Consider the following 17,173-nt stretch of genomic DNA (forward strand, 5'->3'; position numbering starts at 1 on the left):
AGTGATAATCAAGAAAGTTATAAATTATAAACAAGAAACAATATTGTTTTTTAAAATTCTGGCCCAGAATTAGTCTTTATTGACTTTCTTTTTAAAGGTTTATTTATTTATTTTAGAGGGGAGGGGCAGTGCGAGGGGGAGAGAATATCAAGCATACTCCCCCACTGAGCACAGACCTGACACAGGGCTCAATCCCAGGACCCGGAGATCATGACCTGAGCCGAAACCAAGAGTCAGACCCTTAACCGACTGAGCCACCCAGGTGCCACTTACTGGCTTTTTAAAAACATCAGTATATTCTAAAACATCAGTGACATTTTCTAAAATATCAGTATTTCCTAACTACTGGAATTTTAGAACAAAAGTTATATCTGACAAAAATATCTGGTCAATGCCCTTCAGTCTTCTCTCCCATCCATAGGAAGTGTTGACCACAAAAACACCACCACAAAAAGAGAAAGCAAAACGAGTAATATAGAAAAAGTAGGTAGCTGAAGACAATTTATTCACATAAACTACCTTAGAAATTGTTCACATGACTTGCAATAAAGAGAATATATAGAAGTTGAATCTTGAGTATCAGGAGAGATACTCCACAGATTGAAAGGTGTTAGAAGACATTCCACGAACTGTGCATCATGGGAAAGTTGAACGAAAGATTAGTGAGAGGTGGATGGAATCAGTTTGTAGGGTTTTGCTGGTTTTCTGGGAGTCTAACATGACCTCCCGGGGGGGGGGGGGGAGCTAATTTGTCATAAATCTCTCTATTTGATTGGATATGGAAAATGACACCTGGAGCACGTCTGGAGGTTTCCTCTGACTAAAGAGATCTAGGGCTTGTTAATACACTTTAATCCAGGATTTCTTAATGTGCATCCAGCATTACTTCAGAGGCAGAACTATAATCCCATGCAGAAACTAGTAGAAACCCATTTCTCTTTGGATGATATACTTGCCAGGTTTAAATCAACTTGAAGCTAAACATTGTTCCTCCTTTAAAGTGAGAACTTCTGAAAATATACTGTACGTGTTATCATACTATGTTATTTAATGCTTTATTAGTTGTGACCTGTTTGGTTTTCTATAATGTTAAGCAATACAATTCGTGTTAACTCTATACTAAATCATCTTTTGGTTTCTGTTTTGCTTGTTTGTTTGTTTTTGACTTTTATCAAATCCTACAGTTTCGTATACCAAAGACTGACGCAACTTGTTAAACCCATAGACCATGGACTTAAATTGCTTTGTAAATCCCTCTCCTACTATTGACTAGAAAGGCACCCTTAGGCCACCTTGTTAAACTCTTTCCATTTTCTTATTTGGTAAATTAGGGGAGAGAAGTGGTATTTGGACTCCTTGTTGATATGGTTGTGAGAATTTCATTACATATCATAATAAGCATAGTGTCAAACTCGTAGTAAGCATTCAAGGTTAGCTACTATAATTATTCAGTATATAAAACTTATTTCTCTTCTCCCAGTGATTTGATCCTTATAAAACATGAATGGAGATTTAGAGGTAAAGTCAGCATGATGGTAGAATAGGAAACCTCAGACCTTATTCCCCACAGAGACACTGACTTAACAACAATATATGGTCCAGAGAGCCTTTGTGAGAATTTCAGAAACCAGTTAAGATGACTCAGCACCCCAGAAAAGGACAAAGCCAAGAAGAGCCTCATTGAAATGGGTAAAAAAAAAAGTTGCTGCATTTCACCCATCATGGGCCTTCCCTGAAGCCAACACAGCTTGTTGTGATTGGAAGAAAACACTCAACTCAGTGCTTCTTTCTTGGAAAGGAAAGAGAAGAAAGGAGCATACAACCAATGTTCCATCAGGGACTGGATCCTGTCACACCTGACTCGGAGGGCTAAAGTGGAACAAGCTGACCTTCCAAGTCTGCGGACCGCTGAGAGCAAAGATGACCTCAGTGGCCTGTTGTAGCGCCAAAGAACCTAGAGAACCGTAACAGACACCAGAAGGAACAAAAAATTCTAAGCTCCTGAAAAAGTACTTGGAAGATCTGTATAGTTGGGAAACTACATGAGCAAACACAGAGAAAACACATCCTCAGAAAATGTTTTAGAGCCCCCAGAATCTCTAGCCAGTCTTGTGTACAAAGCCAGTCCATAAAGACTGGAAGAGGTAGATGTTTTTTCAAATACCCAAATCTCAGCAAAAAAATAACAAGGCATATGAAGACTCAGAAATACAGCTCAAGGAAACAAATCTCCAGAAATTGACCCTGAAGAAACAGACTTCTATGAATTAACTGACAAAGAATCAAAATAATGGTCTTATAGAAGCTCAATGAGTTTCTATCAAAAAAAAAAAAAAGCCAGAAAATAGCATGTGATGGTGAGAATGTAGAGAAATCAGAACCCTTGTACACTATTGGTAGAAATGTAAAATGGGGCAGCTGCTATGGAAAACAGTATGGAGGCCCCTCTAACAACTAAAAACAGAACTATCATATGATCTAGGAATCCCACTTCTAGGTATATATTTAAAAGAATTGAAAACAGGATCTCCAAGAAATATCTGCATACCCATATTCATTGTAGCATTATTCTCAACTGCCATGAGGTGGAAGCAAGCTAAATATCCATCACAAATGAATGGATAAAGAAAATGTGGTATATGCACACAATGAAATATTTACCCTTAAAAAAAAGGTAGAAATCCTGTTATGTGCTACAATATGAATGAAACTTGAAGACGTTAAGTGAAAGAAGCTAATCACAAAATGACAATTAGTGCAAGATTCCACTTATAGGTGGTATCTGAATTAATCTCTGAGAAATAGAAAGCGGAATGGTAGTTGCCAGGAGCCACAGGGATAGAGAAAAGGGGAGTTGCCTTTCAAAGAGTATAGATTTTCAGTTTGCAAAATGAAAATTTTCTAGAGATCTGTTGCATAGCAATGTACTTACAGTTAACACTACTGCACTGTACACTTAAAAATGGTTAAGATTTTAAATTTTTTTGAGATTTATTTATTCAGAGAAAGAGAGTACGTGTACGAGTTGGGGGACAGCAGAGGGAGAGTACTTATACGAGTTGGGGGACAGCAGAGGGAGGAGAAAGAGAATCTCAAGCAGACTTTGTGCTGAGCATGGAGCCCAGTGTGGGGTTCCATCTCACAACCCCAAGTTCATGACTTGAGCTGAAATCAAGAGTTGGATGCTTAAATGACTGAGCCACCCAGGTGCCCCTAGATTTTTAATCTCTTATGTGCTTTTTAACACAACAAAAAAGCATTTCACTTCATATCAGTCTGGCTCTGAAGGCTCTTGTCCTCACAGCTTCACCATCAGAGAGGGGCTGAGCAGAGCTGAAGTCCCAGAGAGGCACTCTCTACACCCGCCATTGTGTCTTGGAAGGTGCACGACTGTGACTGGCAACCTCCACTAGAATCCCTTTGTTCCAGTTGAAGTGCAAATGACTGAACCGTGGGCATATGCTTTGAATAAGTATTTTGTTGGATCAAAATAAATTTCGAAGAAAGTCCGCTCCCCCAGGCCTTGCTAGTTAAGCAAAACAAAAAGGTGTGGATGGATTCTAATATTACTCCATGTGGCATTTCTCACAGTCATTTTTCACCCATGTATTATTTCCTTTCAAAGAGAGAGTTTAAAACAGCCTTGTTTGAAGTAAATACCTAGTTTTCTATCTGGAAGTGATCATTTTTTCCTTGAAACACTATTCATCTATAAGTCCTGGGTTTAAAATTACTGCCTGTACCCTGCCATTTTCTCCTCCTCCTAATCCTCCTTCTAATACATGGCTGAATTTTGCTTGTGATATTTTATGCCTCAGCATCTATTCAGGTAAATTTTGTTAACTTATTTCTCCACAGGAAGGAGAAAACTACATCCCCTCCTGGCACATGGGAGGATTTTATCTCATTTTATAGAATGTTTTATACAGCATTCATTTTAATCTTCCTTCATATGATGGATTGCAGATATCTCTCTTCTTATATAATGTCACTTTGGTGCAAAAGCAAAATGTGAACATTTACAGGTACCGTTTCAAAAGAATTACTTTCTGGGGGCGCCTGGCTGGCTCACTCAGTAGAGCATATGACTCTTGATCTTGGGGTAAATTTGAGTCCCACATTGGGTGTAGAGATTAGTTAAAAATAAAATCTAAAAAAAAAAAAAAAATTTTCCATTCACTCTAAAGCAATTAAAAAATCACTGGAGAATGTAGCAGGAGATGGGAGAAATCTTGATGGTGGGGAAAAATATCCCAGAAATAGCATTTTGGTTTGTTTGACCAGAGGGGGATGATCTGAAATGGTGAGCCGCACAGTGTGCGGAGGGATTTGCATGACAATACTGTGCACTAAAAAAGTAAACCTCCGCATGACAGGTGTTTGACCCAGGTCATCAAAGGCTGATGTAACGTGAGATACTGATTTCTGCATCCTGGAAACATCCTCCAGGAGCTTGTGCTGAGAAAACAATGCCATACAGGTCGAATCTGCAAATGCCTTACGATTTTCAACTCTGCCCTCTCGAAGTATAATCTCCTGCAGCCAAGGGACCCCTTTCTTCTCCCTGGTAATCCTAAGTGGTTTTACCAGTGAGGCTGTAACTTTACCCTTGATTTGCTACAGGTGGTTGTGAAAAGATGAGTCATTTGTGAGTGCCATGAGGAGATAAAGCTCGTGACTTCAGTGCGTGGTTTACTGATCACCACACATCAGGTACGGCAGCCCCCGGTAGCAAATGTCCCGGTGACCTTACGGGGAAACAGAGACAGCCCATTTCCTTCTCAGACTTGTAGATGTGACCCTATCTTCAGCTGCCAACCACCAGGCCGTTGATGCCTGGTTAGGGTGGGAATTGCTTGCTCATAAGAAGCAACTGATAAATGATAAGTCATAAGAACATCTCTGCAAAAACCTCCCCATAAATATGACCAGCAGGTAGGGCTCCCCACTGCTTTTCTTACAAAGAAATTTAACACTCTCTTCCTGGGGAATAAAATGGGATCTGGGCCCATCAATTCTAGCAATTTATGCTTTTGTGTAATCAAGCCTCCCCCACCCCCTTTTTTTTTCTGAAAAGGGTATAGAAGTTTAGTGGACTATCCCAAGCACATTTATTAGTTTCCTGCCGGCTTTTTTCTTCTTGTACTTTCTGTGCCTTCATTCCAGGAGCACTTTGAAGGTTTTCCGTACCCTTCACCCAGAGCCTCTTGTGCAGCATCACGGGGTCACGCCCTCATTTAGTTCCCAGGCAAGACCAGGCACCGAGCAGCCCTGACTTTCACGATGCCCAGCAGACGGAAGAGGACATGTGGAGGAAAACCGGCCATTGCAGTGCTAAATGGTGGCATGAAAACCCAGCATCGCTGAGTCAGCCTGAGGATGGTGAGGATGCCTATGAGGAAGGGTGAGCATCAAGCCAGCTGATTCTTGAGCGACAGGTAAGGATTAGCCAGAAAGATGGGCCTCCAGGCGGAGGAGGAAAAAAAATCCTAACAGGGGGAATAGCATGGCCAAATACTCGGAGGTCTGAGGGCTCTCAGCACTGAAAGAACTGAATACAGACCATGGGTCTGAAGTAAGTGATGTGTGTGCGCGTGCACTCGTGTGCGCATGTTCACACACGTGCAGCAGTGCTGGTGGGGATGACACACTGGAAGGTGAGTCTGCGACCTTATAGGTCACCTGGCTTAATACCGTGTTCAGATGTTTCCAGGGCAAAGGGGATCATTTCACTGCAAACAAGGCACATGAAAACACTTCTTTCTCTCATGAACACGAGTGTCAAACAGGACAAGAACAAAACTGAACCAAGCATGTGATTGCCTTTATATAGGCATAAATCTAGAGACATATGGAACAAGTTGATGACTGAGGTAGAGGGCAGTTTCTAAGCCCCTGTTGTTCCAAATCTTTACAGTCTGGCTTCTTTATTATTATTATTATTATTGAAATTTCTTTGAAGTGCTGCACATTTATAGTGCTGTCTATGTTAACCCCAATACTCAATGAAAAATCCAAATACAGACAGACTCCAACTTAAAAATACATCAAGTCCCCAAACTCCATTTCTAAGTTAGCTGTTTTATTCACAGTGTGTTCACCCATAGAAAGAGTGTTACAAAAGGCAGCAAACAGCATCCCCTCAGTTCATTCACTGCACACATAAAGGCTCTCTCTTTCTACGGCAAGGTTCCATGAGTTTTGACAAATTAAAAATGTGATGTGCCCACCATTAGGTTACCATACAAAAGAGTTTCCTTGCCTCCTCAAATCCCCTTTGCTTCACATATTTAATCCTCACCGCACCCTGAACTACTGGCAATCCTGATCTATTTACCATTTCTACAGTTTTACTTTTTCCAGAGTGCCATATAGACAGAAACAGTCAGCATGTAGCCTTTCAACTGGCTTCTTTCACCTAGCAATGTGCATTTAAGAGGCTTTTATGTCTCTGTATGTCTTGATAGTTAATTCCTTTTATTTTTTATTTATTTATTTTTTAAAGATTTTATTTATTTATTTGACAGAGAGACACAGCCAGAGAGGGAACACAAGCAGGGGGAGTGGGAGATGGAGAAGCAGGCTTCCCACGGAGCAGGGAGCCCGATGCGGGGCTCGATCCCAGGACGCTGGGATCATGACCTGAGCTGAAGGCAGACGCTTAACGACTGAGCCACCCAGGCGCCCCTAATTCCTTTTATTTTTAAAAATTATTAAGAGCAGTTTTAGTTTACAGAAAAATGGAACACAAAAGACAGAAGTTCCCATATATCTCTTCAACCTCCCGCCTCCAAGAGTTTCCCTATTAATGTCTCGCATTAGTATAGTACAGTTTGTACAAATGATGAGCTGGTATTGATGCTTTTTTTTTTTTTTTTTTTTTGGTACTGATACATTTTTAAAAACTGAAGTCCATAGTTTACATCAGGATTCATTTGTTATGTTTTACACTCTATGGGTTTTGAAAAATGCATAATGACATGTATCCAGCATTACAGTACCATACAGAATAATTTCACTGCTCTTAAAAATCTCCTATGCTCTACCTATTAGTCCCCTCTCTCTCTCCCTATGAGCCCCTGGCAACCAGTGATCTTTCTACTGTCTCCATAGTTTCACTATTTTCAGAATGTCATTAGTTGGCATCATTCAGTATGTAGCCTTTTCAGATTGGTTACTTTCACTTAGCAATGTGCATTTAAGTTTCCTCCATTCTTTTGCTGGCTTGATGGCTCATTTCTTTTTTTTTTTTTTTTTTTTTGGTGTGTGCACACGCAAGCATGAGTGGGGGGAGGAGGACAGAGAGAAACAGACTCCTCACTGAGCAGAGATCCTGATGCAGGGCTCAATCCCAGGACCCTGGGATCATGACGTGACCCGAAGACAGACACTTAACTGACTGAGCCACCCAAGCGCCCCTTGATGGCTCATTTCTTTTTAGCAATGATTAATATTCCATTGTGTGGATGTACCACAGTTTATTCACCTGTTGAAGGACATTTTGGTTGCTTCCAAGATTTGGCAGTTATGAATAAAATTGCCATAAACATAAACATTTTGTGTGCACATAAGATTTCAGCTCAATTGGGAAAACACCAAGAAGTATGATCACTAGATCTTATGATTAAACTATGTTTATTTTCGTAAAAATCTTCCAAACTGACGGTACTACTTTGCACTCTCATCAGCAATGAATGAAAATTCCTGTTGCTCCATCTCTTCACCAGTACTTGGTATTGTCAGTGTTTTGGACTTAAGTCATTGTAATAGGTATGTAGTATTTAGCAATTTCCCAAGGACACAATGCTGAGCATATTTTTAAAAACTTTTTTATTGAAGTATAGTTGGCACAAACTTTAAGAGCATATTTTTATAGGATTACTTGCAACTCGTATATCTTCTTTTGATGATGTGTCTGTTCAGATCTTCTGCCTATTTCATTAATTGGGTTGTTTTCTTATTGAGTTTTAAAAGTTCTTTGTATATTTTAGATATTTTATCCATATATATGTTTTGCAAAGATTCCAAGTGTGTGGCTTTCATCTGCTAATAGTGTCTTTCACAGAGCAGTTTTAAATTTTAATGAAGTCCAACTTACTTTTTCTTTCCTGAGTCATGCCTTTGGTATTGTATCTAGAAAGTCCCTGTCAACCCCAAGGTCACCTAGATTTTCTATGTTATTTTGCATTTTAAATTTAGGTCATGATCCATTTTGAATTTTTGAGATTACAAGATTTGTATCTAGATTCAGTTTTTTGCATGTGGATGTCCAGATGTTCCAGAACCATTTGTTGAAAAGATTATCTTTCTCCATTTTATTGCTTTTACCTCTTTGTCAAAGGCCAGTTGACTGTATTTGTGGGTATCTATTTCTGGGCTCTCTATTCTCTTCCATTCCATTGCTCTGTATAGCTGTTCTTTTCCAGTACCATATAGTATCTTGATCATTATAACTTTATGTCAGATCTTGAAATGAAGTAGTGTGAATTCTCCAACTTTGCCCTTTCTCAGTATTATATTGGCTAATCTAGGTGTTTCACCTTTCCACATAAACTTCAGAATCAGTTTGCCAATACCTACAAACTTGCTTGTTGGGATTTTGGGTGGGATTGAACTGAATCTATAGATTGAATTAAGAATAATAGAAATTGTAGCAATACTGACTCTTCTAAATCATGAACATGGGTTAGCTCTCATTTGTATCTTGATTTTTTTTCACAAATGCTAAGTAGTTTTCTGCAAAAATTCCTGTACATATTTTGTTAGATTTCTATGTAAGTATTTATTTATTTGGTGCCATTGTAAACAACGTTTTTTAAAAAAAATTTCAGACTTCAATTTTTCATTGCTTATTGACTTTTGTATACTGACCTGGTATCCTGAAACCTTGCTTTATTTGCCCATGAGTTCCAGGATTTGTTTTTTTTTTCCAAGAGTTTCCCAGAAGACTGAAGATTTTCTAGATAAAGATCTGTGAGGGGTTCCTGGGTGGCTCAGTTTGTTGGGCATCTGCCTTCGGCTCAGGTCGTGATCTCAGGGTCCTGAGATCAAGTCCCACATCAGGCTCCCTGCTCAGCAGGGAGTCTGCTTCTCCCTCTGCCCTCCCCACCCACCCCACCCCCGCTCGCTTGTGCTCTCTCTCCTTCTCTCTCTCTTTCAAATAAATAAAATCTTTAAAAAAAATCTGTGAATAAAGACAGTATTATTTTTTCCTTTATAATCTGAATAGCTTTTTATTTCCTTTGCTTGTCTTTTTGCACTAGCTTGAACTTCCAGAATGATGTTAAAAGGGAGTGGTAAGAGGGGATACCCTTGCTTTGTTCCTTATTATGGGGGGAAGAACCCCATCTCTCACCTATAAACTATAAATTTTGGAGATACTTTTTTTTTAAGATTTTTAAAATTTTTAAGTGATCTCTACACCCAACATGGAGCTTGAATTCACAACCTGGAGATCAAGAGTCACATGCTCTACCAACTGAGCCAGCCAGGCACCCGTATTCTTTTTTTTGTTTGCTTGTTTTTGTTATGTTAATCACCATGTAGATATTCTTTATAAAAGTGAGAAAAGTTCTCCTCTATTCTTAATTTGCTGAGAGTTTTTGTTGTGAATGCATGTCGTATTTTGTCACATGCTTTTTCTGCAGGAACTGATATAACTATACGAGTTTTCTTCCTTAGCCTGTTGATATGGTGATTAAGACTGATGATTTCAAATGTGAACCAGCCCTTCATGCCTGTAATAAATTGCACACGGTTGTTGTTTTCTTTTGTTTTTGTTTTCCTTCTAGTGTTTATCCTGACTCATGTTTTCTAAGCTTCCTAGATTTGTGGTTTGGTGTCTGTCAATAACTTTGGCAAGTTCTAAGCCATGAATACTTGAAATATTTCTTTAGTTCTGTTCTTCTTTCTGCTTTTGACATTCCAATTACACATAATTTATACCTTTTGATATTGTATGTCTGTTCTTGGATGCTGAGTTTTTCTCTTTGCATTTAAGTTTGAGAGGTATCCACTATCTACAGATAAGCCACTGAAGGTTTTCTTCATTTCTTTTTGTTGTTGTTTCTTAAGATTTATTTATTTGAGAGAGTGAGCACGAGCGGGAGGGGCAGCCGGAGAGGGAGAGAGAATCTTAAGCAGACTCTGTGCTGAGCACGGAGCCCGACGTGGGGCTTGATCCCAGGACCCTGAGATCATGACCTGAGCCGAAATCAAGAGTCAGATGCCTGACCGACTGCACCTAGGCAATCCCCCTTTTTTTCTTTTTAAAATTTTATTTAAACTAATCTCTACACCCAACATGGGGTTCAAACTTACAACCTGGAGATCAAGAGTTGCACACTCTTCTGACTGAGCTAGTCAGGTGCCCCTGCAGGTTTTCTTCATTTCTGATACTGTTTTTTTGTTTGTTTCTAGCATTTGTTTTTGATTTTTTCTTAGCATTTTCATCACTTTGCTTACTCTACCCATCTACATCCATTCTTTCATATTGTCATTTTTCCCCCACTACCACTGTTAACATATTAATCAGTTATTTTTAAATTTCCTTTCTAATAATTTCAACATCTGTGTCATATGTAATTCTCATCCTGACACTTGTTTTATTTCTTCAGACTGCTTTCCCTTATCTTTTAGCACGCCTTTTCATTTTGTGTTGAAAGTTGGACATGTTGTATCAGGTAATGGGAAGTAAGGTAAACAGGCATTTTGTGTGTGTGTGTGTGTGTGTGTTTTATTTGCATTTAGTGTTTTTTTTAGGTTAATCTTCCTAGGAGTTCACCTGTGCCTAATGTTTGGTGTAGTTGTAGTTGCCAGACATTTCTAACTCTTATAACGTCTTTACTTTTTTTTCTCCTCTTGAATTTCAGTTTCCCTAAGTATACTTCCTCAGGGGGAGTCTGTCTTGTGGCTCTTTCAACTGTCATCCACTCTTATTATACTGGAGCTCTATTGGGGAAGCAGTAACATATGGGAATGGTAGAATATTCTACAGTTTTTTGGTTAAATCTGTCTTTGAGCAGCCCTGTGTATTGTGGCCTTTGCAAGAGTTTCTCCAGTGGTACAGCTTTTCACTCACCCCCTCAGCTCCATATTGCCTTCCCTGGCTGCATCTGATTTCCTTGAAGTCCTGAATCTTACTGACTGTGCTCTCCTACCACCACCGCCCGCCCCCCCCCCCCCCACCAACTGCCTTCTATGACTCAGGAAGACTGGAGGAGGCTGGGATGGGAGTAATTCCCTCCTCTTAGCTATGATAAGGCTTTGGAAAGTCCCCTTCCCTGTAGAATTTTGTTATGGAGAAGGCTTAGAATAGATTTCACAATGGTTACTCTTCTCTTTTCCTTGCCAGAGCCACGAGGGGATCTTTACTGAATCTCACCATTACAGTCTGATAATGTTCTTGGAGACAAAGCCCATAAAAGTGTAGAGGGTCTCCTAAGACTGTGGCCCTCCAAGAATTTCTCTCTCTCATGCTAATCCACACCCAGCCTCCAGCTGTTCATTGAAGTTGCTATTGACATCTGCCTACCAGTTATGGTTCCCATTAACTTCTTCTCCAGGTAAACAGATCTTGGATGTGTCTCTCTGGATATGCTTGTCTATTCAGATTTTGAGGTAGCAGTTTGCTCTGTGATCTCAGTCCTCTGATGGGCCCAAGAAAAGTCATTAATTTTAAGTTTGTCCAGTTTATTCTTATAAGAATAGGAGCAACAAAGGGCAAACATTTCTATGTATAGACTAGGCTACTTATATCTATGAAAGTCAAATATAAAATATATGTTTTATTCCAGCCTATTCATAAAATTAATATTCAAAGTTAAAATATTTTTAGGAAGAAAGTTTTATGTCTGAGAACATATAAGGCAAAAGTAAAATAAAAGTACATTTGCACTAAATTTATGCCACTATAATTGCATCTGTGTGAATTTGGTTCCAGCAAACATTTATATGCTTTAGACTATGTGTGAAACATGCCACTGTGCTCTACTAATGCAGAGATGCATAAGAGTAAAACCACCAAACTCAGGGAGCTGACATTCAGGTATAGATAGACCAGTGAAGAAAGAATATAGGTTATAAAGAAATATAAGCATAATGTTATAGGAAAAGTAAGGTGATGCTCAATATGAAAATGCAATTTCAGGGTCAGTTTTCCATGCATTCATTTATGTTTCTGTTCTAAGCAATTCGAAATGTTCTCAGTAATGGTGTTTTTCTCCTGCAGACCATGTGACTTTGGAAGATGCCAGGGATATATGTTAGGAGGAGTTCTGCACATAAATTACATTAACATCAGGATTAATCCCCATTTCCCTCATCAACTCTCTGAAAAACATCTCTAATAGTGACATTTCTCTATCATCTTTTCTTATGGTCTAGTTTTTGATAGGAATACACATGTAATTATCAAGAAAAGTACGTAGACTGGGGCGCCTGGCTCAGTCATTAAGCGTCTGCCTTCGGCTCAGGTCATGATCCCAGGGTCCTGGGATCGAGCCCCACATCGGGCTCCCTGCTCCGCGGGAAGCCTGCTTCTCCCTCACCCACTCCCCCTGCTTGTGTTCCCTCTCTCTCTGTGTCTCTCTCTGTCAATAAATAAATAAAAATCTTAAAAAAAAAAAGAAAAGTACGTAGACTGAGATATCACAGCCTTAAAATGGTAAAAAAAACAAACAAAAACTGTTATTGCATCCTTGAAAAACAAAATGCAATTGTCTCAGAAGGCAGAGGTAGGCACTCTATAAAGAATAACAGAGTCACCTGACAGACAGCAGGACATGCACTGCCTAGCGACCTTCTGTGATTTACATTAAGTCAGCAGGCTCCATGGTACCAAGGCATAAGGAGATCTCTGTACTATTCTTCAAAATATTTATTAATTTTTTGGCTTCCGAAGTTTTACTCAGTTATTTCCCTTTGTTTTTATATTGTCCTCCTTGTCTGGGCGGGGGTTGAGATGTGTATGAACCTCCTTTGTATTCTGACAACACAGACAGACCACCTGCTTACAAAAAAAATGCAACAACTCTGAGCTATCTCTCAGGCCACTTAATAAAACTCATTTTTCTTATGCCTCCATTATTTTTCCTTTTCTCATACCCTCACCTCAAAGACTGTATATAACTCACTTATACACCACTACACCAGCTTACTGATTTTTCTGGATAAGTTAACAGTAGTATTTCTTGGTTTTTATAGTCTGTAAAAGGTTAAGGATGACTAGAGCCTAAAAGAAAATACTTAAGTATTACCATAAATTTATTTATTTATTTGTTTGTTTATTTATTTATTTATTTTAATAACAGAAACCTCTTTAATTTTATTTTAGGATTTTATTTGTCAGAGAGAAAGAGAGAGCGCACAAGCAGGTGGAGTGTCAGGCAGAGAGCAGGCTCCCCGCTGAGCAAGGAGCCTGATGCAGGGCTCTATCCCAGGACCCTGGGATCATGACCTGAGCCAAAGGCAGATGCTTAACCGAATGAGCCACCTAGGCGTCCCCTACCATAAATTTTTAAAATACATTTTTACTTATTAAGTAATCTCTACCCCCAATGTGGGGCTTGAACTCATGACCCTGAGATCAAGAGTTGCATGCTCTTCTAACTGAGCCAGCCAGGCACCCCAGTAGTAGCATAATTTGAAATTGAAAACAATACCCCTTTCATGAAGATGGCACTGAAGGTGAAGAAGGAAGCCCTGGCCCCTCCCAAAGCCAAAACCAAAGCAAAGACTTTGAAGGCCAAGAAAGGGATGCTGAAAGGTGTCCACAGTCACAAAAACCAGAAGATCCGCACGTCACCTGTATTCCCACAGCCTGAGACCCTGCATCTCCAAAGGCAGCCCAAATATCCTTGAAAGTGCACCCCAAGGAGAAAAAAGCTTGACCACTATGCCATCATCAAGCCCCCCCACCCCCGACTACCAAGTCAGCCAAGGAGAAAATAGAAGACAACACACTTGTGTTCATTGTGGATGTCAAGACCAACAAGCACCAGATCACACAGACTGTGAAGCTCTATGACCCTGATGTGGCCAAGGTCAACATCCTTATCAGGCCTGATGGAGAGAAGAAGATATATGTTCAACTGGCTGCTGACTATGATGCTTTGGATGTTGCCAACAAAATTGGGATCATCTAAACTGAGACCAGCGGGCTAAATCTAAATTTTTTCACCACAAAAAAAAAAAATAGAAAAATAAAATGGAAAAATAAAATAAAATAAAATAAAAAAATAAAAATAACATCTTCTTTTTATTCTTCAGGGGACTACCATTTGTTCTTTTTCACTAGACCAAAAAAAAAAAAAAAAGATGTGCCCAAGTGGAAGACTTACCAGAGTCCCCTTCAGAGAATAAGCAGTGGTATTGCAGACTCAGCGTTCATGCTAAAGCCTGCTGCCGAACAAGCAGTGTTTCTTTCCTGCCCTCTCTTACTGCTCTCTCATAAAAACTGTGCAAAATTTAAAAGGACCAAAGGTTCTTACAATTCTTAGCACACTGTATTCCTCTCCCCATACATTCGCTCTCTTTAACGGCCTTTAAAATGTCTCTGTATCTCTAGCTTCCCTTTCTAAATGCTACAACATGAAACTTGAATGGTTTCCAAAGCGAGCCCTTAGCCTTGCCCTGCACACACTGGCCCGCTAGCCAGTGTAATTACAGCGGGGCCCGAGGCTGGCCTTTGTGACAGTCACACTTGAGCTCCGTCTCTCCATTGGTAAGCACACTGGAGACAGTAAAAGATGAGAAAATAAAGCTTTACTTGTCAAGTTGCAGAGAGGCAGAGTTCTCTTCCTTTATTAAAGGGACTTGTTTGGTAATTATGAAAATGAAACCCTGTAGTTCTAGGTTTTTATGGCCTTATCAAGTACCTCATGTGTAAGATGAGCTAACCATATCATCTGTTCTTCCCCCGAGAAGTGAGGTCTCCCGAAGTGAGAGCAGACTGGCAGGAGCCTTCCTTTGTGGCAGGTGGAGGCAGTGGACTCGCTCCTCTTCTGTGAGGATCAGAGCTGCCAATATCTATGTCTACACATTCCCCCTAGATCCAGTGGGGCTTATTTGAGATAGATTTGAAGGATGCTTAAGAAACATTAGCCTAAAGCCTTAGAATACATGGTCTCCATCTCGGTGATTTTATCATTAAAAAGTTTTTGGAAGAGGGAGCACGTGAAAAAAACAGAGGCTAAATATACCAAATGTTCTCTGGGTCGTTCTAATATTTTCTTGTGAGAATAAATTAATGAATATGTGGATTATGGGTAACATACTGCTAAAAAACCCCTCTAGTCTTTTGAAAGCCACAAAAAAGGACCAAACGATCCACTTATTTCTTTCATTTAGCATTCATTGATCATCTGAAGCACAATGTCCAACGTGTGATCAGAAATACAAATGTTAAAAACAGCTTCTATATCATATGTTTAAGAAAGACACAGTCAATTGGAAACTGGCATATGTTTGTCATAGCAAATTCCAGATGCTAGTTTAATGTGCTAGTTAATTCCCTGGGATTATTTGATGTCAAGTGCTTTTACATATTTGGCTCTTCACCACTTTATTCCCCATTATTCAGCTTATGTTATTTAAACCTGAAGAAAAAAAATCAAAATAAGTAAAGACATTATGTTCAGTAAGCACCTTGTAAGGATCATAGGCATCAGGAGAACTTGAGGCTTTATCTCTTCCCACAAGTGAGCTACAAACGGAACAATGAGGCAATTCCACACCTATGGAATTCAAATACTGTTTATCTGAAATATCCAACAAATGGAGGCTATGGTATTTTCTTGACTTGAAGTATTCACATGATTTCTTCCACTTTCCATCTGGCTTTGCATAAACAGACCCAACCCCAAATCTGAGAGAGACTTCTTTGTCCCAAAGCATGTCCTCGTGCTCATGGCTTCCACTGTGACTGTTGGAACTCCCAGGGGCTAGAATTGTTGACTGGGGCCATATCAATGAAGGCAGGTTGGCAAAGGGAAATAAACATGGTGGGAGAGTCAGTGAAGAGAATGTTGCTCTGCTGTAGGTAGGTTGAACTTAGACTTAATGGAGGGCTTGAGAAAGGAGGGATAATCCTCTGAGAATGTTAAATAAAACTTACCAGCCTGACTTCTGGTGAGATGAGGGGGTAAAGGATGGAATTTTTTTAAATGGCATCATACTTATGCTTCCAGCCAAGATCATTTAATAAAAACTAAAACAACAACAACAAACCAAAAAACAAACAAGTAAACGAAACCCTCCAACAAAACAAAAAAAACCCAAACCCCCAAATTGGTCAAAATACATGAAAAACTAGTTTTCAAGGCATCATGCAATGAGACTGGGAAAAGAAACTGGTCATTGATGAGATGGATGGGGTAAATAGGATTAGAAAGTGGCAACAGATTTCAAGTGCTGGGAGATGGAATAGGTCACGCACTAGAAAACGAAGCACTTAGACAAGCCAAGACTGTAAAGACAGATGAAGGGTGGTGCTTTAGTTTGGGTTTTACTTTTTTATTTTTGCTTGTTTTGTATCTGTTTTCGCCTAGACACATGCTCCAAATTTAGAGGTAAGATGGAGAGGCCCTAAACACAGTGCAATTTATAGCCCAAAGATCAGGAAATCAGGACCAGGAAAGAGGAATTTTTTTAAAAATCATACATTGACCTGTGGCAGCTGTACTTTAAAGGGGGATAGGAGTTCTGCAAGGGAGTTCAAGTCAAAAGAGTTGAATGCTAAAACTAATGCATTTTCCCTAGAAAGTTGCTGAGCTGTATTTCATTTTATCTTATACCAGATCTTTATAACCCAAACTGCCTTGGAGGAGTGCAAATTGTCCACTGAGTTGAGGTAGTAAATAAGTCAAGCCTGAATCCCAGTACGTCTTCAATTTTTCATAGTAGAGTTGAAAAGCAGATGTCTAAGAAGTAGTTCTCATTTGTCTGTGGAGGATTTTCTTCTTAGCATTATCAGTGACCTCAGTAGGAAATAGATAATTTCACAAGCTAGTAAGTAACATTATTTAAATACACACACACACACACACACACACATACTCCTTTAGTTTTAGCATAAACACATAGGCACTCCCTCCTACTAAATGCTCTCCCATCTTTATGACTTTTGTTTGCTCATTTATAGCTGGGATTTTTGCCAAGCTTCTAGTGAAATAAG

General features: G+C 39.5%; 1 pseudogene; it reads left to right on the plus strand.

Moving 5' to 3' along the window:
- The first annotated feature begins 13,668 nt into the window (after positions 1-13,668).
- LOC144380472 (large ribosomal subunit protein uL23 pseudogene) lies at positions 13,669-14,431 on the plus strand (annotated as a pseudogene).
- Positions 14,432-17,173: the final 2,742 nt, after the last annotated feature.

The sequence above is a fragment of the Halichoerus grypus genome, chromosome X (assembly GCF_964656455.1).
Source record: "Halichoerus grypus chromosome X, mHalGry1.hap1.1, whole genome shotgun sequence".
In the NCBI taxonomy this organism is placed as follows: domain Eukaryota; kingdom Metazoa; phylum Chordata; class Mammalia; order Carnivora; family Phocidae; genus Halichoerus; species Halichoerus grypus.